This window comes from Heterodontus francisci, chromosome 10, assembly GCF_036365525.1.
Source record: "Heterodontus francisci isolate sHetFra1 chromosome 10, sHetFra1.hap1, whole genome shotgun sequence".
Lineage (NCBI taxonomy): Eukaryota > Metazoa > Chordata > Chondrichthyes > Heterodontiformes > Heterodontidae > Heterodontus > Heterodontus francisci.
Window position 1 is genome coordinate 120,311,370 of NC_090380.1, and position 27,672 is coordinate 120,339,041.

Sequence of the window (27,672 nt, forward strand, 5' to 3'; positions counted from 1 at the left end):
CTACTAGCAAAGATCAGATGTCCACCAAAACTACTAAGTATCATCACCTCATTCCATGACAATATGAAAGGCACAATTCAACATAGTGGCGCCTCATCAGATCCCTTTTCTACCCTGAGTGGTGTGAAACAGGGCTGTGTTCTCGCACCGACACTGTTTGGGATCTTCTTCTCCCTGCTGCTCTCACATGTGTTCAAGTCTTCAGAAGAAGGAATTTTCCTCCACACAAGATCAGATGGCAGGTTGTTCAACCTTGCCCGTATAAGAGCAAAGACCAAAGTGCGGAAGGTCCTCATCAGGGAACTCCTCTTTGCTGATGATGCTGCATTAACATACCACACAGAAGAGTGTCTGCAGAGACTCATCTACAGGATTGCGGCTGCCTGCAATGAATTTGGCCTAACCATCAGCCTCAAGAAAACGGACATCATAGGACAGGACGTCAGAAATGCTCCATCCATCAATAACGGCAACCATGCTCTGGAAGTGGTTCAAGAGTTCACCTACCTAGACTCAACTATCACCAGTAACCTGTCTCTCGATGCAGAAATAAACAAGCGCATGGGAAAGGCGTCCGCTGCTATGTCCAGACTGGCCAAGAGAGTGTGGAAAAAGGCGCACTGACACGGAACACAAAAGTCCGAGTGTATCAAGCCTGTGTCCTCAGTACCTTGCTCTCCGGCAGCGAGGCCTAGACAACATATGTCAGCCAAGAGCAACGTTTCAATTCATTCCATCTTCGCTGCCTCCGGAGAATCCTTGGCGACAGGTGGCAGGACCGTATCTCCAACTCAGAAGTCCCCAGTATATACACCCTACTGAGCCAGCGGCGCTTGAGATGGTTTGGCCATCTGAGCCGCATGGAAGATGGCAGGATCCCCAAGGACACATTGTACAGTGAGTTTGTCACTGGTATCAGACCCACCGGCTGTCCATGTCTCCACTTTAAAGACATCTGCAAACACGACATGAGGTCCTATGACATTGATCACAAGTCGTGGGAGTCAGTTGCCAGTGATTGTCATAAAGACGGGCTAAAGAGTGGCGAGTCGAAGAGACTTAGCAGTTGGCAGGAAAAAAGACAGAAGCACAAGGGGAGAGCCAACTGTGTAACAGCCCCGACAACCAATTTTATCTGCAGCACCTGTGGAAGAGTCTGTCACTCTAGTATTGGCCTTTATAGCCACTCCAGGTGCTGCTTCACAAACCACTGACCACCTCCAGGCGCTTACCCATTGTCTCTCAAGACAAGGAGGCCAAAGAAGAAGAAAAAAAAAAGAATGTCCCTTTCTGCCACGCTCTGATTATTATTTTCCTTATTGCTACCTTGCTCCCTTGCTCTCTCGCCTTGCCCTTTCTCTTTAATTTATCATATCTTCTCTCACTTGATTGCCTGCCCCCACTATTTAGTTTAAAACCCTTTCTACTGCCCTAGTGATATGACTCGCCAGAACACTGGTCCCAGCATGGTTCTGGTGAAGGCCATTCTAACGGTCCCCAGTACTGGTACCAGGGCCCTATGAATCAAAACCCATTTCTCCCATACCAATCTTTGAGCCACACTAGCTGGTTAGGCCCCAACTAGAGTATTGCGTCCAGTTCTGGTCACCACACTTTAGGAAGGATGCGAGGGTACTTGAGAAAGCGCAGAGGAGATTTACCAGGATGTTTCCAGGGATGGGGGATTTTAATTACATGGTTCGGTTGTAAAAGCTGGGGTTTTTCTCCTTGGAGCAAAGGAGATTGAGGGGAGATTTGATAGAAGTGTACAAGATTATGACAGGCTTGGATAAGTTAGATAAGGAATAACTGTTCCCATTAACTGATGGCACAAAGACTAGTGAACACAGATTGAAGGTTTTTGGCAAGAAATGCAGGGGGAATGTGAGGAAGAACATTTTATATAGCGGATGGTCATGACCTGGAACTCGCTGCCCACAAGGGTGTTAGAAATGGAGAAAATCAATGATTTCGAAACGAAACTGGATGGGAACTTCAAGGATATAAACTTGCAGGGCTAGGGGGATCGAGCGGGTGAGTGGGACTGTTTGCATTGCTCCATGGAGAGCCGGCATGGACTCAATGGGCTGAATGGCCTCATTCTGTGCTGTAAATGACACTATGGTTGGGATTTTGTTGAGCTCCCGATGTCAGGCTCCCTGGTGGAGAGGGGCCAGAAGATTGCAGCGGCAGTGGTCCGCCATGCAGCCTGACACCAGGATTGTGGGCCCAATCTTCCCAGTGGCAGCGAGGCTCCATGGCAGACCCCTGCCATTCGGCAACAGGATGCAATTTTAAATATTTAAATAAGGGAAATGAATACATTTAAATACCATTCACTGCGAGCTTACTGGCTGTCCGGCATCTTCCGTGCAACGGCCGGCAGTCACGTGCCTTCACTTTCCCGTCCAGGGAAAGCTGGTGCCACCGAGGTGGGGAAAGGGGAACTTAGGATATTTAGTGAAGTTGGGGGAGGACAGGCTCAACTCTGCATTTCTAATGTGGGGGGGAAGGGGTCTCAGCACTTTGTTCAGTTGGCGGAGGGAGAGGTCAATTCTTCAATGTAAGTGTTTTGAGGGGGCGGGAATGGGGCAGCCATTTATTTTCTTTGTATTGGGGTGGGTATGGGTCAGAAATGTATTTACAGTGTAGTAGTGGAGGGGGTACAGAGTTCAAATGTGCAGGTCAGGCAGCCCTTTAACAATGGCACCAGCGCCTGCACAGAGTCAGCTGACGCCATTCATGGCATGACTGAGCCCGGGAAGATTGGGCCCACAATCCTGGCCATATTATTGTGGGGGGCGGACCGCCTTGCGTCTTTAAATGAGCTATCCCCTGCTAGATCGCGGTGGTGTGGTGGTGTGTGTCCCATACGTTCGCACTGCCATTTTTCCGTTTGCCGCCATTCTTGGTGGCGGGGAAATAAAATTCAGCCCCTAGACTCTCGATATAATGATTTTAAAAAGTCAAAAAGAATCTTTGGGTTTATATCTTGAGGCAGAACAAAAGCAAGGAAGTCATGCTGAACTTGTACAAGACTTTAGTTAGGCCACAATGGCGTTTTGTGAACCATCTTGGGCACTCCATTATAGGAAAGATATAAAAGCAATTGAAAGGATGCTTCATCAATTCAGTACAATGTTACTAGGGTGATGGGATTACAATTATTACTTTCTCACCAGAATGGAAAAATCATAGAATCATACATAGAATGATTTGTTTACAGCACAGTAGAAGGCCATACAGCCTGTCGCGTCCGTGCCAGCTCTCTGTATGAACAATTTACCTAGTCCCACTCCCCACCTTTTCCCTACAGCCCTGTAAATTTTTTCACTTGAGATAATTATCCAATTCTCTTTTTAAAGCCACAATTGAATCTGTCTTTGTCACACTCTGAGGCAGTGCATTCCAGATAATAACCACGCACTGCATAGAAAAGGTACAGGGTAATCTTAAAGATGATAAAGGGTTATGACAGGTTGAACCTTGAAAGGTTGTTTCCATTTCTAGGTGAAATGGTAATGAAAAGCCACAAATCTAAGATAATCACAAGAATTTACACAGGGTTGGTTAGAATATTAAATCCTCTGCCATAAACTGTTGTTGAAGCGCAGAATATTAAAGATTATGGGGAGTGAGTGATCAGAAGAATGGCATTAGAACAAGTGTCTCATGTGGGGAAAATCACTGACATAGACTTGCTGAGCCAAAATGTGTCTTTCTGTTCAGAAATATTTCTTGATTTTAATTGGATTAATAATTTTATTATAATAGTGTAGTTCAGATTTTTACTGAAGCATCAACCTGAACCGAGCAGATAAACACAGGTTTAGGCCTTTATTTGTGAGTGTTTTCTCTTTTTAAAGTGAAAATATAAAAATAAAGTATTTTTAAGTGGGCAAGAAACTACATTGAGTTGTGAGAAAAGCATTTAACAATGGAAGTCGTCGTTACACAGCAAACCTCGAAAAGTGTGTTGTCTCTTTGTTGTGAATATCCCAGATGCTGAAGTGAGCACAAGTATATTCTTATTTCACAGTATTTTTATTCATTGAACTCCTATAAAAAATTAGAAGAATATAATAAGGTCAAATGTTTGGCCCATCAAAACTCATCCCTCTATTACCCTAGCTCTCCCATTATAGCTGCCAGCTGCATATTTTAATGCTATTTTCATATATAACCACAAAAGCAACAAGCCTAATTCAGGATGCTGCTGTCCAGATAGTCTACAACAATATTTTCTGAATATTACTTGTTATTAACAGAAAAATCTCCATCCAAGTGTTTTCTTTGATCAGATACACGACTCAGTTCAAAAAAACTTCCAAAGAATATCCTGAAAGAAATTGCAGCTCAATTATTTAAAGAAAGATTCTGTTCCCAAATGGGTAGTCCTCATTGCCAGTGTTTACATTCAAATGCAAATTCCCTGAGCCCATCTGGTCTTACCTCACGCTCTGTCCAGGTCTCAAAATCAGAAAAGGAAGAAAACGGAAATGTGAATAAGAATCTATTCTTGGATAGTGCAAGCACTTTAATCTTTGAAATGCTGTGAATATAAAAAAATTGTACAGAATGATATTCTGACTGTTGCTCGCTGTTATTCCATGTTTGCTTTCATCTGGGAACACCTCTGAAGAAAATAAGAAATAGGAGTAGGAGTAGGGTATTCAGCCCTTGGAGCCCGCTCCGCCATTCAACGAGATCATGGCTGATCTTCTACTTCAACACCATTTTCCTGCACTATCCCCATATCCCTTGATGTTTTTAATATGTAGAAATGTATCAATCTCAGTCTTGAACAAACTCAACGACTGAGCCTCCAGAGCGCTCTGGAGTACAGAAGTCCAAAGATTCACCACCCACTGAGTGAAGAAATTCCTCCTCATCTCAGTCTGAAATGGCCTGCCTCTTATTCTGAGACTATGTCCCCTAGTTCTAGACTTCCTAGCCAGGGGAAACATCCTTCCTGCATCTATACTGTCGAACCCTGTAAGAATTTTAAATGAGATCATCTCTCATTCTTCTAAACTCCGGAGAATAAAGGCCCAGTCTATTTAATCCTTCCTCATAGGACAATCCCGCCATCCCGGGAATTAGTTTGGTGAACCTCCGTTGCACTCCCTCAAGATGGCAAATAAAACTTTCCTGAGGTAAGGAGACCAAAACTGCACACAATACTCTGGATGTGGTCTCACCGAAGCTCTATATAATTGCAGTGACACATCTTTACTCCTCTACTCAAATCCTCTTGTAATGAAGGCCAACAGACCATTTGCCTTCTTAATTGCTTGCTGTACCTGCATGTTAGCTTTTAGTGACTCATGGACAAAGACATCCAAGTCACTTTGAAGTTCAACACTTCCCAGCCCCTCACCATATAAGAAATACTCTGTATTTCTGGTTTTCCTACCAATGTGTATAACCTCACATTTTCCACATTGTATTCCATCTGCCAAATTTTTCCCCACTCGCTTAGCCTCTCCAAATCCCCTTGAAGCATCTTTGCATCCTCGTTGAACCATGTAGACAAGAAATTCTAAAAATGTACAATATTCATCACAGCTTGAAGATTAAATGCTTTTCTACAGGGCAGGGATACTGTGGTTTTAAATGACAGGTTCTAATACACAGTCTCAGCTTGATAGAAAATGAGTCACCCTTAACTTTAGTGCAATATTTCAGTAAAGCTGTATCATTTACTCAGAGTTCAGAATCAAGTTGTGAGTACTTAGCCCTTTAGCTTTGTGCAGTACTGCACCTATTGTGAACTGCAGCACTGATGATAGTGTTTGGAAGATGCACTGTAACTTTTTTAATTGGTAGTTATATATTTCATTTAAATGTGTGTCCATTTCTGTAAGAAAAGGACTATTGTGGTAAAAATTCCAAAAAAGTCTCACTTGGGGGTTTATCATTTGGTTATCTGAAGATACAGACCAGAAAGGCCCGAAGTGTTATCCTCAGTCTGTGCTCAGTTGTTGATCTCAGTTGTTGAGAGCACATACGAACATACGAATTAGGAGCAGGAATAGGCCACCCGGACCCTCGAGCCTGCTCCGCCATTCAATAAGATCGGGGCTGATCTGGTTGTAACCTCGATTCCACATTCCCACCTACCCCCGATAACCTTTCACCGCCTTGCTTATCAAGAATCTATCTACCTCTGAGAGAAAAAAAATCTTCTAATCTCTGTTTTAAATGGTCGACCCCCTATTTTTAAATAGTAACTCCTAATTCTATATTCTCCCAAAAGAGGAAACATCCTTTCCACATCTACCCTTTCAAGACCCCTGAGGATCTTATATGTTTCCAATCAAGTCAACTCTTACTCTTCTAAACTCCAGTGGATACAAGCCTAGCCTGACCAACCTTTCCTCAGAAGACAACACTCCCATTCCAGGTATTAGTCTAGTAAACCTTCTCTCAATTTCTTCCAAAGAATTTACACCCTTCCTCAAATAAGGAGACCAATACTGTACACAGTACTCCAGATGTGGTCTCACCAATGCCCTGTATAACTGAAGCATAACCTCCCTACTTTTCTATTCAATTCCCCTCTCAATAAACGATAACATTCTGTTAGATTTCCTAATTACTTGCTGAACCTGCATACTAACGTTTTGCGATTCATGCACCAGGTCACCCAGATCCCTCTGCATTCCTGCCAAAATGGACATTTTCACATTTTCCCACATTATACTCCATTTGCCAGATCTTTGCCCACTCACTTAACCTATCTGTATCGCTTTGTATCCTCCTTATGTCTTCTCAACTTACTTTCCTACCTATCTTTGTGTCATCAGCAAATTTAGCAACCATACCTTCAGTCCCTTCATCCAAGTCATTTATTAGAATTAGAACCTTACAGCGCAGTACAGGCCCTTCGACCCTCGATGTTGCGCCGACCTGTGAAACCATCTGACCTACACTATTCCATTTTCATCCATATGTCTATCCAATGACCACTTAAATGCCCTTAAAGTTGGCGAGTCTACTACTGTTGCAGGCAGGGTGTTCCACGCCCCTACTACTCTCTGTGTAAAGAAACTACCTCTAACATCTGTCCTATATCTATCACCCCTCAACTTAAAGCTATGTCCCCTCGTGTTTGCCATCACCATCTGAGGAAAAAGACTCTCACGATCCACCCTATCTAACCCTCTGATTATCTTATATGTCTCTATTAAGTCACCTCTCCTCCTCCTTCTCTCGAACGAAAACAACCTCAAGTCCCTCAGCCTTTCCTCGTAAGACCTTCCCTCCATACCAGGCAACATCCTAGTAAATCTCCTCTGCACCCTTTCCAAAGCTTCCACATCCTTCCTATAATGCAGTGACCAGAACTGCACGCAATACTCCAGGTGCGGTCTCACCAGAGTTTTGGACAGCTGCAGCATGACCTCGTGGCTCTGAAACTCGATCCCCCTACTAATAAAAGCTAACACACCATATGCCTTCTTAACAGCCCTATTAACCTGGGTAGCAACTTTCAGGGATTTATGCACCTGGACACCAAGATCTCTCTGTTCATCTACACTACCAAGAATCTTCCCATTAGCCCAGTACTCTGCATTCCTGTTACTCCTTCCAAAGTGAATCACCTCACACTTTTCCGCATTAAACTCCATTTGCCATCTCTCAGCCCAGCTCTGCAGCCTATCTATGTCCCTCTGTACCCGACAACATCCTTCGGCACTATCCACAACTCCACCGACCTTAGTGTCATCCGCAAATTTACTAACCCACCCTTCTACACCCTCTTCCAGGTCATTTATAAAAATGACAAACAGCAGTGGCCCCAAAACAGATCCTTGCGGTACACCGCTAGTAACTAAACTCCAGGATGAACATTTGCCATCAACCACCACCCTCTGTCTTCTTTCAGCTAGCCAATTTCTGATCCAAAGCTCTAAATCACCTTCAACCCCATACTTCCGTATTTTCTGCAATAGCCTACCGTGGGGAACCTTATCAAACGCCTTACTGAAATCCATATACACCACATCCACTGCTTTACCCTCATCCACCTGTTTGGTCACCTTCTCGAAAAACTCAATAAGGTTTGTGAGGCATGACCTACCCATCACAAAACCGTGCTGACTATCGCTAATGAACTTATTCTTTTCAAGATGATTATAAATCCTGTCTCTTCTAACCTTTTCCAACATTTTACCCACAACCGAAGTAAGGCTCACCGGTCTATAATTACCAGGGCTGTCTCTACTCCCCTTCTCGAACAAGGGGACAACATTTGCTATCCTCCAGTCTTCCGGCACTATTCCTGTCGACAATGACGACATAAAGATCTAGGACAAAGGCTCTGCAATCTCCTCCCTAGCTTCCCAGAGAATCCTAGGATAAATCCCATCTGGCCCAGGGGACTTATCTATTTTCACACTTTCCAAAATTGCTAACACCTCCTCCTTGTGAACCTCATTCCCATCTAGCCTAGTAGCCTGAATCTCAGTATTCTCCTCGACAACATTTTCTTTCTCCACTGTAAATACTGACGAAAAATATTCATTTAACGCTTCCCCTATCTCCTCTGATTCCACACACAACTTCCCACTACTATCCTTGATTGGCCCTAATCTAACTCTAGTCATTCTTTTATTCCTGATATACCTATAGAAAGCCTTAGGGTTTTCCCTGATCCTATCCGCCAATGACTTCTCGTGTCCTCTCCTTGCTCTTCTTAGCTCTCCCTTTAGATCCTTCCTGGCTAGCTTGTAACTCTCAAGCGCCCTAACTGAGCCTTCACGTCTCATCCTAACATAAGCCTTCTTCTTCCTCTTGACAAGCGCTTCAACTTCTTTAGTAAACCACGGCTCCCTCGCTCGACAACTTCCTCCCTGCCTGACAGGTACATACTTATCAAGGACACGCAGTAGCTGCTCCTTGAATAAGCTCCACATTTCGATTGTTCCCATCCCCTGCAGTTTCCTTCCCCATCCTACGCATCCTAAATCTTGCCTAATCGCATCATAATTTCCTTTCCCCCAGCTATAATTCTTGCCCTGCGGTATATACCTGTCCCTGCCCATCGCTAAGGTAAACCGAACCGAATTGTGATCACTATCACCAAAGTGCTCACCTACATCTAAATCTAACACCTGGCCGGGTTCATTACCCAGTACCAAATCCAATGTGGCATCGCCCCTGGTTGGCCTGTCTACATACTGTGTCAGAAAACCCTCCTGCACACACTGGACAAAAACTGACCCATCTAAAGTACTCGAACTATAGTATTTCCAGTCAATATTTGGAAAGTTAAAGTCCCCCATAACAACTACCCTGTTACTCTTGCCCCTGTCGAGAATCATCTTCGCTATCCTTTCCTCTACATCTCTGGAACTATTCGGAGGTCTATAAAAGACTCCCAACAGGGTGACCTCACCTCTCCTGTTTCTAACCTCGGCCCATACTACCTCAGTAGACGAGTCCTCAAACGATAGATAGATAGATAGATAGATAGATAGATAGATAGATAGATAGATAGATAGATAGATAGATAGATAGGAAGAAACTTTTTCCCTTAGCGGAGGGGTCAATAACCAGGGGGCATAGATTTAAGGTAAGGGGCTGGAGGTTTAGAGGGGAGTTGAGGAAAAATTTTTCACCCAGAGGGTGGTTGGGATTTGGAACACACTGCCTGAAGAAGTGGTAGAGGCAGGAACGCTCACAACATTTAAGAAAACAGAGAGTCGTGATAAATGGGTCTTTTTTTGGTTGGCAAGATGTAACTAGTGGGGTGCCACAGGGTTCGGTACTCGGGCCCCAACTATTTACAATCTATATTAATGACTTGGATGCAGGGATAGAAGGTACTATAGCCAAATTTGCAGATGACACTAAAATAGGTGGAATAGTAAGTTGCAATCAAGAAATAAGAAATTTACAAATAGATATGGATAGGTTTGGTGAATGGGACAAAATTTGGCAGATGGAGTTTAACGTGGATAAGTGTGAGGTTATCCATTTTGGTCGGAAGCATAGAAAGGCAAATTATTATCTAAATGGAGAGGAACTTCAGAGTGCTTCAGCGCAGAGGGATCTGGGTGTCCTCGTGCATGAATCGCAGAAAACTAGTATGCAGGTACAGCAGGTGATAAGGAAGGCAAATGGAATTTTGGCATTTATTGCTAAAGAAATAGAGTATAAAAGTAGGGAAGTATTGTTGCAACTGTACAAGGCATTGGTGAGACCACACCTGGAGTATTGTGTTCTGTTTTGGTCCCTTTATTTGAGAAGGGATGTAGTTGCTTGGAAGCAGTTCAGAGGAGTCACAGAGTGATACAGCACTGAAACAGGCCCTTCGGCCCACCGACTCTGTGCCGACCAGCAACCACCCATTTTATACTAATCCTACATTAACCCCATATTTCCTACCACATCCCCACCATTCTCCTACCACCCACCTACACTAGGGCAATTTATAATGGCCAATTTACCAATCAACCTGCAAGTCTTTGGCTCTGGGAGGAAACCAGAGCACCCAGCAGAAACCCACACAGTCACAGGGAAAACTTGCAAACTCCACATCGGCAGATACCCAGAACTAAACCCGGGTCACTGGAGCTATGAGGCTGCGCTGCTAACCACTGTGCCACCCACTAGAGGTTCACTAGTTTGATTCCAGAGATGAGGGGTTTGTCTTATGAAGAGATATTGAACAGTTTTGGCTTTTACTCTCTAGAGTTTAGAAGAATGAGAGGAGATCTAATTGAGGTAGATAAGATGATTAAGGGGATTGACAAAGTAGACATAGAGAGGATGTTTCCTCTTGTGGGGCAATCTAGAATGAGAGGTCATCGTTTTAGGATAAGGGGTAGCAGATTTAAAACAGAGATGAGGAGAAATTACTTTTCTCAAAGGGTCGTGAGTCTGTGGAATTCGCTACCCCAGAGTGCAGTGAATGCCGGGACATTGAGTAAATTTAAGGAGGAGATAGATAGATTTTAAATTAATAATGGGTTGAAGGGTTATGGAGAACAGGCAAGAAAGTGGAATTGAGGCCGAGATGAGATCAGCCATGATCATATTGAATGGTGGAGCAGGCTCGAGGGGCTGAATTGCCTACTCCTGCTCCTAGTTCTTAAGTTCTTATTTAGATGAGCACTTGAAACGCCATAGCATACAAGGCTACGGGCCAAGTGCTGGAAAATGGGATTAGATTGGATGGGTGCTTGATGGTTGGTGCAGACGCTTTGGGCCAAAGGGTCTGTTTCTGCGCTGTATAAATCTATGACTCTATGAGAAGGTGGATGAAGGGAAAGGAATGGATGTTGTCTCTATGGATTTTAAGAAAACCTTTGACAAAGTACCACATAAAAGACTGGTTAACAAAATTGAGGCTCTTGCAATAGGAGGGTCACTGTCAGCTTGGATTTAAAAAATTGGCTGAAGGACAGAAAACAGCGAGTCGTGGTAAATTAAAGCTGCCATACAGTGATGTTCCCAATGGTTCAGTGCTTTGACCACTGCTTTTTTGATATACATAAATGATGGATATTGAAATACAGAGTAACATTTCAAAATTTGCTAGTTATACTAAACTTGAAGATGTGGCAGACAGTGAGGATGATACCAATCAACTGCAACAGGACATAGGCCACCAGAATGGGCAGACAAGTGGCAGATGGAATTTAATACAGAGCAATGGGAGGTGATGCATTTTAGCAAATAGGATAGGGAGAGGCCGTATATATTAAATGGTACATTTCTAAAAAGTATACAGGGACAGAGGGACCTGGGGGATCATGCGCATAGATCTTTAAAGGTGGCAGGACATATTGAGAGAGTAGTTAAAAATGCACATGGGATCTTGGGCTTCATAAATAGAGGTATTGAGTGCAAAAGCAGGGAGGTTATTCTGAATCTTTACAAAGCTCTGGTTAGGCCACAACTGGAGTATTGCCTCCAGTTCTGGTCACCACACTTTAGGAAGGATATGAGGGTGTCTGAGAGGGTGCAAAGGAGATTTACCAGAATAGTTACAGGGATTTTAGCTACAAGTTAGTTTGGAGAGGCTGCGGCTGTTCTTGGAGCAAAGGAGATTGAGGCGAGATTTGATAGAGGTGTTTTTTTCATTTGTTCATGGGATGTGGGGCATCGCTGGCTAGGCCAGCATTTATTGCCCATCCGTAATTGCCCTTGAGAAGGTGGTGGTGAGCTGCCTTCTTGAACCTCTGCAGTCCATTTGAGGTAGATACACCCACAGTGCTGTTAGGAAGGGAGTTCCAGGATTTTGACCCAGCGACAGTGAAGGAATGGCGATATAGTTTCAAGTCAGGATGGTGTATGACTTGGACGGGAACTTGCAGGTGGTGATGTTCCCATGCATCTGCTGCTCTTGTCCTTCGAGGTGGTAGAGGTCGCAGGTTTGGAAGGTGCTGTCGAAGGAGCCTTGGTGCGTTGCTGCAGTGCATCTTGTAGATGGTATACACTGCTGCCACTGTGCATCGGTGGTGGAGGGAGTGAATGTTTGTGGATGGTGTGCCAATCAAGCGGGCTGCTTTGTTCTGGATGGTGTCGAGCTTCTTGAGTGTTGTTGGAGCTGCACCCATCCAAGCAAGTGGAGAGTATTCCATCACACTCCTGACTTGTGCCTTGTAGATGGTGGACAGGCTTTGGGGAGTCAGGAGGTGAGTTACTCGCCGCAGGATTCCTAGCCTCTGACCTGCTCTTGTAGTCACGGTATTTATATGATTACTCCAGTTCCGTTTCTGGTCAATGGTAGCCCCTAGGATGTTGATAGTGGGGGATTCAGCAATGGTAATGCCATTGAATGTCAAGGGGAGATGGTTAGATTCTTTCTTGTTGGAGATGGTCATTGCCTGGCACTTGTGTGGCGCAAATGTTACTTGTCACTTATCAGCCCAAGCCTGGATATTGTCCAGGTCTTGCTGCAGTTCTACACAGACTACTTCAGTATTTGAGGAGTTGTGAATGGTGCTGAAAATGGTGCAATCAGCAGCGAACGTCCCCACTTCTATCCTTATGATGGAGGGAAGGTCATTGATGAAACAGCTGAAGATGGTTGGGCCTAGGACACTACTCTGAGGAACTCCTGCAGTGATGTCCTGGGACTGAGATGATTGACCTCCAACAACCACAACCATCTTCCTTTGTGCTCGGTCTCACTCTAACCAGCAGAGAGTTTTCCCCCTGATTTCCATTGACTTCAGTTTTGCTCGGGCTCCTTGGTGCCATACCTGGTCAAATGCTGCCTTGATGTCAAGGGCAGTCACTCTCACCTCACCTCTGGAGTTCAGCTCTTTTCGCCATATTTGGACCAAGGCTCTAATGCGGTCAGGAGCTGAGTGGCCCTGGCGGAACCCAAACTGAACGTCAATGAGCAGGTTATTGCTGAGCAAGTGCCGCTTGTTAGCACTGTTGACGACTCCTTGCATCACTTTGCTGATGATCAAGCGTAGACTGATAGGGTGGTAATTGGCCAGGTTGGACGTGTCCTGCCTTTTGTGGACAGGACACACCTGGGCAACTTTTCACATTTTTCACATTGTAGAGATGCCAGTGTTGTAGCTGTACTGGCACAGCTTGTCGAGGGGCACAACTAGTTCTGGAGGACAAGTCTTTAGTACTATTGCCAGAATGTTGTCAGGGTTCATAGCCTTTGCAGTATCCAGTGCCTTCAGCTGTTTCTTGATCTCATACGGAGTGAATCAGATTGGCTGAAGATTGGCATCTGTGATGCTGGGGACCTGAGGAGGTGGTGTACAAGTCTCTGACAGGCTTGGCTAGGGTAGACGAAGAAAAGCTGTTTCCATTGGCTGATGGTACAGGGACAAGGGGACACAGATTGAAGGTTTTGGTCAAGAGAGGCAGGGAGGATATTAGGAAGAACCTTGTTACACAGCGATTGGTAATGACCTAGAACTTGCTGCCCATGAGGGTGGTGGACGCAGAAACGTGAATGATTTCAAAAAGAAATTGGTTGGGCATTTGAGGGAACTAAACTTACAGGGCTATGGGGATAGAGTGGGAGAAAGGGACTGATTGGATTGCTCTGCAGAGAGCAGGCATGGCCTTGATGGGACGAATAGCTCCTCTCTGCCATAAATGACTGTATGAGAGCTTCATTATGCAGTTGGCTGTACTGAGCTTGAAGTACTTAGTGCAGGCTGTAGGTGGGCAAAGTGTGTCATCCTCCATTAATATGCATAATCTTCTTGAATGCATTACCCCATCCCTGAAAAACAACAATTCTGATCAGATCTTTTGTCCTATTTTAGCTCAAGTTGTTTTTTTCTCACTTTTTTCTTTTCTTTCCCCCATTTGAAACACAATGTCCAACCAATGGACAGCTAGGTGACCTTCTCCGATGCTTCTTCTGTTCAATAGCTGGCTGCTGGGATATGGCACAGCCCAGACTGACCTGCACTCTGGTTTCTTTCATCTAGGAGGGAAGCACTAGTCTCTGCTGGGTACTGCTTGGCTAAAATCAGGAAATCACCAGATGGAGATTGATGGCTGCAAGCCCACATTCTGTTATTTTCTAGAGTTAGTACATCACCATCTCAGTCGCCATGCTGCTGTCATATAATATTGTTTTTTCAGAACCACTTGACTCATTTAAAATTGAAATGGCTCTGATGGTGAACATCATAGAACAAGAAGGCATAAGAATAAGAAATTGCTGTTTTCCTATCAAGCCCACTTCCCCCAAATCAGGGAAAATGTCCAAGATATCAATCTCTGTGAACATTCTCCTTAATCTTTAATGCAACCAAACAAAATACCACACTGTCAATCCAACATTATAATTACTGTTACTGAACTCTGACAAATGATTATGAGTCTGGTGTTAATGAAGTTTATGAGGTCATTGATAGTTAATGAACATTAAAACTCTCAGATCTACCACAGTCAGCCTCTTTTAATTCTGTACTGCAATAAGTATCCTAGCACTGCAGTGGGCCTTTTTAGAATTCTGTACACATGGATCAATGTTCTAGTCGGAGATTAGCTTTGAATATATTTGTTCCAGTTTTGCTGAGATACACTCTGTTGGTTTAATAAATGAGGAATCTGACTACAACAAGCCTATGATTTGTCCGTTTCTCTCAGCTTTTGTGTGAGGCAATGACATCGTTGACATGAGAATATTTGTATAAAGCAAGAATGAAGCAGCCATTCTGATGCTAAGGGAGTCCATTAAAGGAGCTGAAAAGATATGCACCCCCACCCCCACCCCCGCCAATACTTTTGTTCTGGAGAGTAAAGATTTAAGAAAAGAATCTTTGTTCTCTAAGTGATAGACTTAACACACAGTTTGCCACAGAGGAGTGACTCTCTCACACAAGTTGAATCTTCTGTTGTATCTGGGGGAATTGTTTTGTGGTTCTTAATTGATTTTACACTGCCAGCTCAAAGAATAACTTAATACCTAAAGTTGTTTTGCTGCATTAAAGATGCTTTATCATTGCAAGTTTATGTTGTTGTAGATACTAATGCAGTAAGAAAATTTGTAACACTGGCAAAATTATAATAGTTTTCATAATAACATGAACTTTAGATAAGGGCATTTCCAATTTGAGACAGTGTTGCCAAATGCTAGGAAACCTAGTCCTAACTCAGTTTTGAGACCTCTGTAGTTCAGTGGTAGCACTCTCTCCTCTGACTCAGAAGGTTTGGGTTCTAGTCCTATTCAAAAGACCTGAGCACATAATCTAGCCTGAATTACTGACGGAGTGCTGCACTGTTGGAAGTGCCAGCTTTCAAATGAGACGTTAAACCAAGGCCTAGTCTGCTCTCTCGGGTGGGTGTAAAAGATCCCATGACACTATTTTTAAGAAGAGCAGGGAGTTCCACTCCCCCTGGTGACCTGGTCAATATTTATCCCTCAACCAACATTACTAAAGCAGGTTATCTGATTATTATCACATTCTATTTGTGGGATCTTGCTGTGTGCAAATTGTCTGCTGCATTTCTTACATTACAACAATGACGACACTTCAAAAGTACTTTATTGGCTCTAAAGCATTTTGAGACTTCCTGAGGTCACTATATAAAGGATTTTCAGATTGAATTGACGCTATTGCATTGTACCACAAGCCTTCTTTATTTTGTCCCACTGCATTAATCAAATCCTAAACTTAAAAATAGAACTGTGCATACAGATCAATTACTACAACTTTTAATTACATAATATCTTTAATTGCTCATAAATTTGATTGCTGAAATTGTTTGCATGACAGGCAGGAGGAGTATGGCACAGAACCAAACACTTGTTAGATCCACTTGTTCAAATCCATTTGCAACAAAAGATGGATCAGAAAACACAACTGTGATACTGAATCTACAGTAAATTAGGAAAATATAACTATTTTGGAATAAAGTTGATTGAATACTTTAAATAAAAACTGATTGTTGAATTATATTCTGGAAAACCCATCAATTTTGGAACTCATCTGTCCCCTGTACTGAATATTCAGTCATATCAATAATAGTGTACAATCTTTTTTTATTTTGTACATTTGCTACCATTTTCTAATTTAGAGTATCAACCCTAGTGGTTATGGTACGAGATTAACAACCCAGAAGTGATGAATTCAAATCCCACCATGGTATTTTAAAAACTGATTTCAACAGGGCACAACTTCCTTAGCAATCCAGAACAAATGTGATTCCAATGGTGCACTGGAACGGAGAGGCTTGAGGACTGGACTAAATTCACCCTCATGCTTATCACAATCAATCAGGCATGCTTCAAGCGCCTTGATGCAACTTGCCTTTTGGGGTCTTAAAGATTTTGGCCCACAAATTGAGTCTGGGTGAGGTAAATGATGGCGAGGGGCTGAAGGATAGCCAGCAACAGTCCTCAGGTGTTTCGTGGAGCCAAGATGACATATTTGCTCCTTCCTGCTTCACAAAAGCAAAAGCTTGGAGGTTCTGGGGCTTTCTTTTAGCTGCCTCTAGCAGTCCCTTTCAAGGCCATTGGTCAGGCAGCTCCAAACCCAAAAATGCCATTTGGAGCTTCTGTATCGCGGGCCTGTGACACCACATTACCATTAAATTAGTGAGAAGAATCACATATTGTTCAATTCTGGTCAGTGCATAAATAAATCTTATATATATCTTGGATTTTCAACTTGTTGCCCAGCCTTAAAGCTAGTTTTGTAGCTCAGCCATCTGTTATAGAAACTATTTGGATTACATTGCAATTGAAATCAATGCAAATGAAAATTGGGTGGTTTTCAGCCGACTGACAAGAAGTTGAAAGTCTACCGTTTACACTGTGCATACTTGCACAGAATTATATTGTGTCTAAAACACAGGAACAGGTCCAACCGGTCTACCGGTCTGCTGGTCACATGAGCCTCCTCCCATCTTATTTCATTTTACCCTATCAGCATATCCTTCTTTTCCCCTATATGTTTATCTAACTTCTCCTTAAATGCATCTATGCTATTCACTGAAACCTCTCCCTGTGGTAGCAAGTTCCACATTCGAATCACTTTCTGAGTAAACACATTTCTTTATTAAAAAAGACCAATTTTGTCTATCTGCAACTCATTTATCACAATGGAGTTGTAGTCAATTGTAAATACTTGTTTATGTAAAATCCTTTGATGAGACATTGCTATTCTGTTAGAAGATGACTGGTGTGCTGTTCCACGATATTCAGTAAGCTGAGCAATGAAAGCATTAATTAAAGAACATTTTATGCTTGCACGTAGATGTATTTATCTAGTGAGCTGCACATTGTGGTGTCATTCTTAAAGTTTACAATAATTGTGTTTTCTATTTTTCACTTATTGTAGAGAGCATGAGAGTGATTGACGAGCATAGGCTGCTCAAATATTTCTTTCATTCAGGCAATGTGGGTTGATATCCATCCCAGACAGATGGAAGAAGTGCATTTTCTCTGATGGCTGTTAAAGGTCATAAGTAAAATTAGTTTGATCAGTCACAAAGCAGTTCCCAATGAACATAAGTCCATTGGACAAAACTGACACTAATTAGCACTAAATGGGTAATTCTGAATACTCTAGGCTATTACTACATATTAGAATAGACTGATTTATGTGCAGTATGTACTGTTGGTGTTTTTTTCAGGGTTGTTCAGGTACTATATGGAGGGAAGCTCTGTGAGCTGTGTGATACCTGTCATTGGAATGCTTGGCACAGTGGGCTTGATTTTGTCCTCAGCCTGACATCAGGTTTTGTGGCGGGGGGGTGAGTGGGGTGGTGGTGCCAGAGAATCAGAATGGCAGCAGCTGCAGGGAGCCTGACGCCGGGATTGCCGGTTCTGACCTTCCCGGCAGCGGCGAGGCTCCGTGGCAGTACCTCTGCCATTCTGCAATGGGACCTTACATTAAATATGTTAAATAGCTCTTTCCATACATTTCAATGTAATTCTCCGCGATCCTGGCAGCAGTTTTCAATCTTGAGCTCGACATGCGGCACTGACATGCCTTCACTTTCCTGTCCTTGAAAAGCTGGCAACACCAAGGTGAGAGTCCCTGGTGCCTGTAAAGGTTGGTAAGTGATGTCTTGCTGTCCTCCGTTTTCTTTGTGAACCCGTGTAAAATTGTCTGAGGGGGGTTGGAACTCTGCATCTGTGAAGCAGGTTGGGAGGGATGGGGGAAAGGGGTTGGAACTCTGCATCCATGCTCCAGGAAAGGAGAGGGCGGAACCCTGCATTGTTGTTTCGTGAAGGGGGCCGCTTTGCTTTCGGGCACCGATGTTGTGGGGTGGTAGTGAGGGGGAAACACTGGAAATGGATGAACTGTTTTGGAGGTGGGGCGGTACGCACAATTGGGAAAGTGTATATATTCCTGTTGTCGGTGGTACAGGTAACAAAAAATAACATAACAGTGGTCAGACTGGTTCGCACTTACTTAACGTTTGTGCGGGCAACATCATGCGATACCATGCAGCTCATGTTGGGAGACTGCTGAAGCCCACGAGGAAGCTCCCAGACGTGAGCAGCAGCAGTCACCAAGGCACAGAGTTGCCCAGATACGTGAATACCCATATGTGTCAAGGTGTCTTTTTAATGCATTTGCAAGTGCTCCTTCGCAGTGTGACCTTTGCGCTGGCAGCTGGACTGGAGGCAGGCTGCTGATCAGGTTGGCCCTTGGCCTGGGATGACTTCAGCGGTTGTCCTCTGGGCCCCTGAAGCCTGGAGGGCCCTGGCTGCATGAAGGCCTCCTGCACCAGTGCAGGGATGTCCTCGGGTATCACGGCTGCTGGAGCTAGACTCACTTGCGGAGGGGTTGAGCTCGAATCACTCTGAGGGGAGATACAGATGTGGAGCGCTGCCTCTCCTCCTCCTTCTCAAGGATCTTTGGAACCTCCCTGCTTTCTGGTGAAGAACCAGGAGCGGGATCATTCTCCATGCCCCTGGTCCTTCTCTCGCCCAGCCACTGCCGAATTGAAATGCCTGAGGCAAGGGTTTGCAGGTCATGGTGCATCTGTGGAATGTGGCTCACCACATTCGCTACCCTCTCCATGAAGCAATGCGCTCACTTGCCTGTGACATGGCAGCTGTCATGGCATAGATGGACTCCTCCACCATCAGCTCAAGGCTGCGCATGGTCTCCGGCACCTCTGCCAGATGTTGCCTCACCTCCCCCTGCAACTCCAGCATGTCCTGTGCTGTCAACACCAGAGGCTCTGAGGTATAACGAGGGAGACTTGATTCACATAATGCAGCCAGTCATGTGCCATTAATCTTCCCTGACCTCCCTGTCTATGAAATGGCAGTGGCACCCATATGGTATACCATGATTACACCGAGCACTTTTGGAAACGTGCCACTTACCTTTGCTGAGCACAAGAGGTCATTGACTCTCTTCCAGCACTGGACCCAGTCTCATGGGGTCACCCCATAGCTGCTAACCTCTTCTGCGATCTCCATCCAGGCTTGCTTAGTCAGGCGGAATGACCTCTTCGTGCCATTGGTGGGGAAAAGGACTTCCCGCCTTTCCCTTGCAGCCTGGAGGAGAATAGCAGGGAGACGTCTCTGAACTGTGGGGCCACCCTTGCTCAGCCCTCTGAATTGACCAGAGGTTCCTAGTGGTGCCGCTTGATGAATGATTGATTTCTGCAATAATCCTGACTTGTTGCTTCAGCAAACTTCAGAGCAATGTGGACAGAGCTTGAATGCAGGACTGACTGCATTTTAAAGATGGCGGCAGCACCTGCTCCCACATCAGGTGACGTGATTGGGGAGGTGCGGCTGCTGTTTATATGTTAAGTGACCGCTTGCTGCGGAATCAAGACGGCACAGTGGCGCAGATCTCGTGCAGGGTGGCCGCCATTTTCTGCACCTGCCGCCAATCCCGGTGGCAGGCAAACAAAATCCAGCCCAGAGTATCCATTACTCAGAACAGTCATTCTTCCATTGCTCAAACTTTGTGATTCTCATTCCCTGTCAAAAAAAATCAAAATAAGTTACTTAACCCTTTTTTTTGTATTCTTCCATGGGATATGGGCAACGTTGGCAAGGCTAGCAGTTGTTTCCCATCCCTAATTGCCCTTGAACTGAGTGGCTTGCTGGGCCATTTCAGAGGGCAGTTAAGAGTCAACCACATCGCTGTGGGTCTGGAGTCACATGTAGGTCAGACCAGGTAAGGCCAGCAGATGTCCTTCCGTAAAGGACATTAGTGAACCAGATGGGTTTTTATAACAATCAATGATAGTTTCATGGCACCATTACTGAGATTAGTTTTCAATTCCAGATTTGTATTAATTGATTGAATTTAAATTCCACCAGCTGCTGTGGTGGGATTTGACCCCATGTCCCCAGGCCATTAGCCTGCGCCTCTAGATTACCAGCTCAGTAACATTACCACTACACCATCATGTCATATAGTTTATAAAAGATGTATAAATCATTTTTAATATGTCTGAATGTATGTTTAGCTTTTGGGTATTGTAGTCCACTTGTTTTGTAGTGGATTAGTCATGAGTTCTAAACCCTACCATACCAAGCTGTGAAATTGAATTCTATCGCACTCCAGGTCCCACTCATCTATCACCCCTGCATTCACTGACTTACATTCAGGTCCCCAACACTTCAAATTTAAAATTCTCATCCTCATATATAAATCCTTTCATGGCCTTGACCCTTCCTTTCTCTGTAATCTACCCCAGCTTTATAACTCTTCAAGTACGCTGTGATTGGCCAACTCTGGCCTCTCGTGATTCCTGAAATACCTTTGCCCCACCATTGGCAGTCATGCCTTCAGCCATCTGGGCCCTAAATTCTGCATTCTTCACCCAATCTCTTTGATCCCTCTCCTCCTTTAAGAGCCTCCTTAAAACCAACCTCTTTTACCAAGCTTTTAGTCATCCCACCGAATATCTTCCTGTTTAGTTCGGTGTCACTTTGTGTCTAATTACACTTCTATGAAACATGGGACATTTTACTACATTAAAGGTGCTTTATACAAATGGAAGTTGTTGTTCGTATTGAACTTAAAAAATCTGATGATTTGTGGGCTGGCACCGAAAAATGACTATAAAATCTGTTGGATTGTCATAAAAGACACAACTAGTTCACCAAAGTACTTCGGGGAGGGAACCTGTCACCCCTACTACTCCTATGTGGTTGACTCTTAATGTTTGCAGGATAGTTAGAGACGAGTCATAACAAAACTTGGTGCTGTAACATATGAAAGTGTGGTGATATATAGATCTGCACCTGCTATTTCTACACAGCAACTTCCTGAACTTGGCTGTCCTGCTCAGGTGAAGTGTCAAACACTTTTACATTGGTAATGAAAAGAATGGAGAAAATTGCCTGGAGTTGCTCTTATGTATCGTTTAACTGTTGGAGTGAGAATGCCACGAGGAAAAGCTAGAACCAGGTTACCTCCCTTTTTGAGGCGGAGAGTGGTATGTGCTGCAAAAATGTGAGAAAGAAGATAAAGAAATTTTAAGCTAAGGACAAAAATCTGTATTATTAAAAAAGTTGAGTCTCAATCCATCAGAGGCAGCCTTTGGCTTAGTTTGTGCCCCTACATTCTACTAGCAAACTTATCCCTGGATCTGCTCGGGTCCTTGTACAATTGCAAGGGCTTCCCCATCCTAACACCAGCACCAGAGTTCATCTATGGTCAACAACAGCAACTTGTATTTGTATAACACCTTTAACATAGTAAAACATCCCAAGGCGCTTCATAGGAATGTTATGAAACAAAATTTGACACCAAATCACATAAACAGAGATTAGGGCAGGCACCCAAAGCTTGGTCAATAGCTAAGTTTTAAGAAGCATCTTAAAAGAAGAGAGAGGGGTAGAGAGGCGGAGAGGTTTAGGGAGGGAATTCCAGAACTGATGATCCATGGGAAACACTTGACCACTTTTATTGTTCCAGGTACCCTCTTTTTTATTGGTTGTCGCTTCTCGCTAACACCTTCTCATAAGTTGAGACTAACACTGTTCCTGTCATCCAGTGGTCTAGTTTGATCCCACACTAGGGAGGCACAGTGGCGCAGTGGTTAGCACCACAGCCTCACAGCTCCAGTGACCTGGGTTCGATTCTGGGTACTACCTGTGCGGAGTTTGCAAGTTGTCCCTGTGACTGCGTGGGTTTTCGCTGGGTGTTCTGGTTTCCTCCCACAGCCAAAGACTTGCAGGTTGATAGGTAAATTGGCCATTATAAATTGCCCCTAGTATAGGTAGGTGGTAGGGGAATTGAGGGAAGGTGGGGATGTGGTAGGAATATGGGATTAATGTAGGATTAGTATAAATGGGTGGTTAATGGTTGGCACAGACTCGGTGGGCTGAAGGGCCTGTTTCAGTGCTGTACCAATAAATAGATAAAATAATATAATCTCTGCACACAGTAGCTTGTACCTTTACTGTGAAAAATGCTGGACTGGATCCAATGAATCTAAAGATCCACTGTGTAGTTCCAATATTTATATTGTTTCTAAGCTGCATAACTAGCTTTTTACATATGGGGGGTGGTGTTACCTCTCTTGCAAGTATGTTTATCCCCTTCTAATTCCCAAGTAAGGCTGTCCAGAGGCATGCCCACGAACTTCTTTTAGCCTTTTAGAAAGATGAACCCTGCTTTTAATTTTTTTAATCCCTAATTCAAAAGAAAATAACTCTTTTAGCCTTACAACCCCTTATTAAAGCCGGATTCCTTCACACTTTTAACAGCAGCAGATTTCAGTACCAGATTCTCATGGCATTAACACTCCTGTTGGTTTACTATGGATCCTGCTGACAATGAGAGAGAAATATACATTCACAGCTGGCTGCATTGTCACCCTGTCAATCCAGTTTGGAGTAATGGCACTTCAAACTCTTAAGACTTCTGTCCTGCATCCTACATGATGCATAATTTACATTTAGGTGTTTTTTTACAATAATTATCCGTTGCTTCAAGACATTTCAGATTCTAAATTATTTCACAGGAAGATCCATTTAGTCGAATATGATAAAAGCTTATGGTAAACAGATGGTGGCAGTTTTTTCTTCGTTAATTGCAAGTGGTGAATGATTCTTGTTCCTGAAGAAAAACTGAGAGTCCCAGAAGAAATGCCTTCAGATAGTTGCTAACTTATATCATTGCTTAAAAAACATTACCATACACATTGTCAGTATTCACTACCAGGCATGTCCTTGTAGACTGGAAGGGAAAAGAACAATCTGGAAAACTACAGCACAGAAACAGCTTATTTGACTCAACTGATCCATACTCTACATCTTCCTCCTCCCACTCTAATGTCCTTCCCATTCTCCCTCTCTTCCCTTCCCATAGAGTCATAAGAGCACAGAAGGAGGCCATTAAGCACATTGAATCCATGCCAGCCCTCTGTAGACCAATCCAGTAAGTTCCAATGCCCTGCTCTATTCCTGTAGCCCTGCAGGTTTATGTCCCTCAAGTACCGATCCAATTTCCTTTTGAAATCATTGATTGTCTCTGATCCGCCACCCTCATAGGCAGCAAATTCCATGTCATTACCAGTTGCTGCATAAAAAAGGTTCTTCCTCGCATTCCCCACTGCATCTCTTGCCAACATCTTAAATCCGTGTCCCCTAATCATTGTACCATCATCTAATGGGAACAGCTTTTCTTTGTTTAACTTACCTACACCTGTCAAATTCTTGTACACATCTATCAAATCTCCTCTCAACCTCCTTTGCTCCAGGGAGAACAAACCCAGATTCACGAACCTAACCTTGTAACTAAAATCCCCCATCCCTGGAACCATTCTGGTAAATCTCCTCTGCATCCTCGCAAGGACACTCACATCCTTCCTAAAGTGTGGTGACCAGAACTGGATGCAATACTCCAGTTGGGGCCTAACCAGAGCTTTATAAAGATTCAGCATAACTTCCCTGCTTTTATACTCAATGCCTCTGTTTATGAATCCCAAGATCCCAAATGCTTTGCTGACCACTCTCTCAATATGTCCTGCCACATTCAAAGATCGATGCACATGCACCCCCAGGTCCCTCTGTTCCTGCACATTCTTTAGAACTGCGCCATTAAGTAAATATTGCCTCTCCCTATTCCTTCTGCCAAAATGCATCACCGCACATTTGTTAGTATTAAATTCCATCTGTCATCTCGCTACCATTCTGCTCGCCTATCTATGTCCTATTGCAGGCGGTTCATGTCATCCTTACTGTTTGCCACACCTCTAAGTTTGGTGTCATCAACAAATTTTGAGATTTTACTCTGTATTCCAAGATCCAAGTTATTTATATATATGAAAAAAGCAGTGGTCCCGGCACTGACTATCATCCTCCAGTCTGAAAAGCAACCATTTACTATGACTCGTGGTTTTGTCCATTGTTACGAGAGTGCTTCTATTTTTTGTAAAATATGTTTTTAAGGACTTATAGTTGAATTATGGACATTGATTCATCTGGAAGCTTGAAGTGATGTTGAACTTTGTGTTTCTTTTCAAGAGGTCACCAGAAGGCTTCCTGCACATGGCTTGTAAACAAGCCCTTACTGGAAGGCACTTGTTTCCATATAAAATACTAGGAGGGAGCTTGTTGTTTTGACTTGGAAAAGATGTTTACAAAGAAGTGACAGGTCAAGATGTATAAAAGTCAGGAGGCTTGATGTCTGGAATGTTTTTGGTTTCACTTCGAATTGTTGAAAAAGACAGTTGGTTTTTGCCTGCCAAGAAAACCCAGCTCATCTCTTTCTCTCTCTTTGAAAGAAACCCTGCATATCCAGTGTGTCAGTCTCCTCTTTCCTCCTGTAGTTGAAGAATCCCTGCATATCGAATATGTGGGAACTGAAACTCCTGTTGCTGCAATCCTGCTGGAAGGCTTATCTGAAGCCTCTGTAGCTGCATTTCTTGGAAAGCCTACCCAAACTGATCTTCAATGGTGCCTGGAAGGAACTGTTCTGGGGAGATCCCAGTGACAGCCATCTATACACATTTGGGACGCCAAACCAAAACAAAGGACATCTTTCCATATCTTCTCTTTTTTCTTCATGAATGAGCAATTATTCAGCCAAAATGGCGTTATTTTCGACTTTTTCTTTTGTAACAGAACTCTAAAGCAGAATTCCCTTTTAATTTTCCAGTTAACCGATGTATGTATGTATGTGTGTGTGAGTATGAGGGTGTTGTGACCAGGTGAGGAAGGGGTCTAGGGCTCCCCTCTCAGCCTTTTCCTGGTTTGGCTGTAACAGGGTTTAACTTTTAAAACACAGTGTTTTTAGCTTCCCCTCAATGACCCCTTGCTCACTGCTCTCTAATTGTAATTGCAAAGAAATCAACCAGACAGGTTTTCTCAGATTTAAACAAGAAAGGTGTAAGTTTATTAACCTTAAAACTCTAACTCAGTTAAAACTGCTAAAAAATACAAGACGCGACCACACTAGCATGCAAACGCGATAAATACACACGCAAAAAGAGACAGAGGAGGAAAAAGAATTAAAGGGGAGAAGTTTGAAATAATAGATGGAGTTCAGTTACTGGTTTTGGGTTGGATGTAAAGTCTTTGATTGAAATTAAATCTTGCAGTTCTCATTAGGGCCCAGTGCACACTTTCAAACTTGTTTCACTGGTCTTCTGTCTTGAGGCTTAAGTTACTTCTATGGATCCCTGGAACTTTGTGTGTGAGAGAGAGAGAGGTGCTCTTTTCTTGAAGTTCAATTGCAATCTCTTGCAAAAACTGTTCTGTGAGCACAATTCAATTAACTGCAGGTAGGCCAGCAGGTTAGTCATGTGACTAGCTTTTTGCTTCAGACAGCCTCGCCTGCGAGGTTTGTGGATTCCTCACAGCTTACCACATTCACTGGGGTGGGGGGGGTGGGGGGTGTGGGTGGCGGTGGTGGAATGCTGGCTCTTACACATTTAATGACTGTCAATGGCTCTTGATCATCACTATTGACAAAACCCATCTGGCTAATTGAATCCGGGAGTACTCCCATTGTTTCTCCATGCCACTGTCTTTTAGAATGCAAATGTGCAGCCATGTTTTCAGCCACTATTCTCTAGTCTTTTTAAAACAAGTTATGTTCAATGTCCAGTAACAGTTCAAAAATAATGTTCCATATGATGAAAGTAACATGTTTCATTTTGGAGGTGTGGTTTCCATCACACCTCCAAATCCAGCTGAATGAAATGCGACATTAGGGGAGCATTTCATTATAAAAATAGGAAGTAGAGAAAGTACAGGAAAACACACATGCATTTCTCTCATTCATTCAGAAATCTTAAAAAATGTTACAGTCTGTCTTTCTTTTGTAGCAGTCCTGCTTTAACTGCCCCTTTTCTTGAGGTGGGTCTGAGATAGTTATAAATTGCCCAAGGGGTTTAAAGTTTCTTCACTATCAGCCTGCAATACATTGGGAATGGGCATCCCAATAAACATGTGATTTTTGGGGAGGTTTACAGTTTGCACATCTCCATGACTGTCTAAGGTGCCTTTGCTCCTGGTGAGGTCTGCAGGGGGAAGGTTAAAGTTAATTAGCCGTGTTTTAGAGTTCTGATCATGGGAGTCGGCAATGGGTGAATCCACTCTAATCTTTCTTTCAGTGCTCTCATGAGTTAGGCAAGTGCTTTTCACTTTAATAGGATGGTTGGTTCCCTTTTCTCCTGACTGTGGTGGTGGATTCTTTGCTAATCTTCCCTTTGTCCTCTCGGACAGTCCAGCTTGCAGGTATTTGTCCAGATTCTACTGCACTCACCTGCAGCACTTTGACTAGGTGCGGCATAACCCTCACAGTTTCTCTGCCCTCTTGAGGACTATCTTTGTCCCTGCATGTTTCTGTAAATGCTGTTAGCAACTCTGCTGGGGTGCTTCTAGTGTCTGCATTTACATAGGAAAATGTGAGGTCTAATTTTTCCAACATTTCAGGGTTGGCTTACCAGACAGTAGGGGTTTCCATTTGGGAATCCCCTCGGATCTCCTTTAACCTGTCCTGTTTCGCCTTTCCTCTCTAACTTCTTGACAGCCCTGTGCCTGTTTGTCTCCTTTTGTTCTCGGCAGTGATCCCTTACAATTCACCAGCCCGCTGCTGGAGGGCCTTCCAAACACCGGTACAGGACTTAGGGGTACAGATTTCACTGTGGATTGGGGTTTCCCCTCAACCTGGCCCATGTGGCAACTCCTACAGTACTCCATCATACCTTTGTGGAGTTTTGGCCAGTCAAACTGCTGTCTTATGTGGGCTTTGGTTTTTCGTAAACTGACATATACAG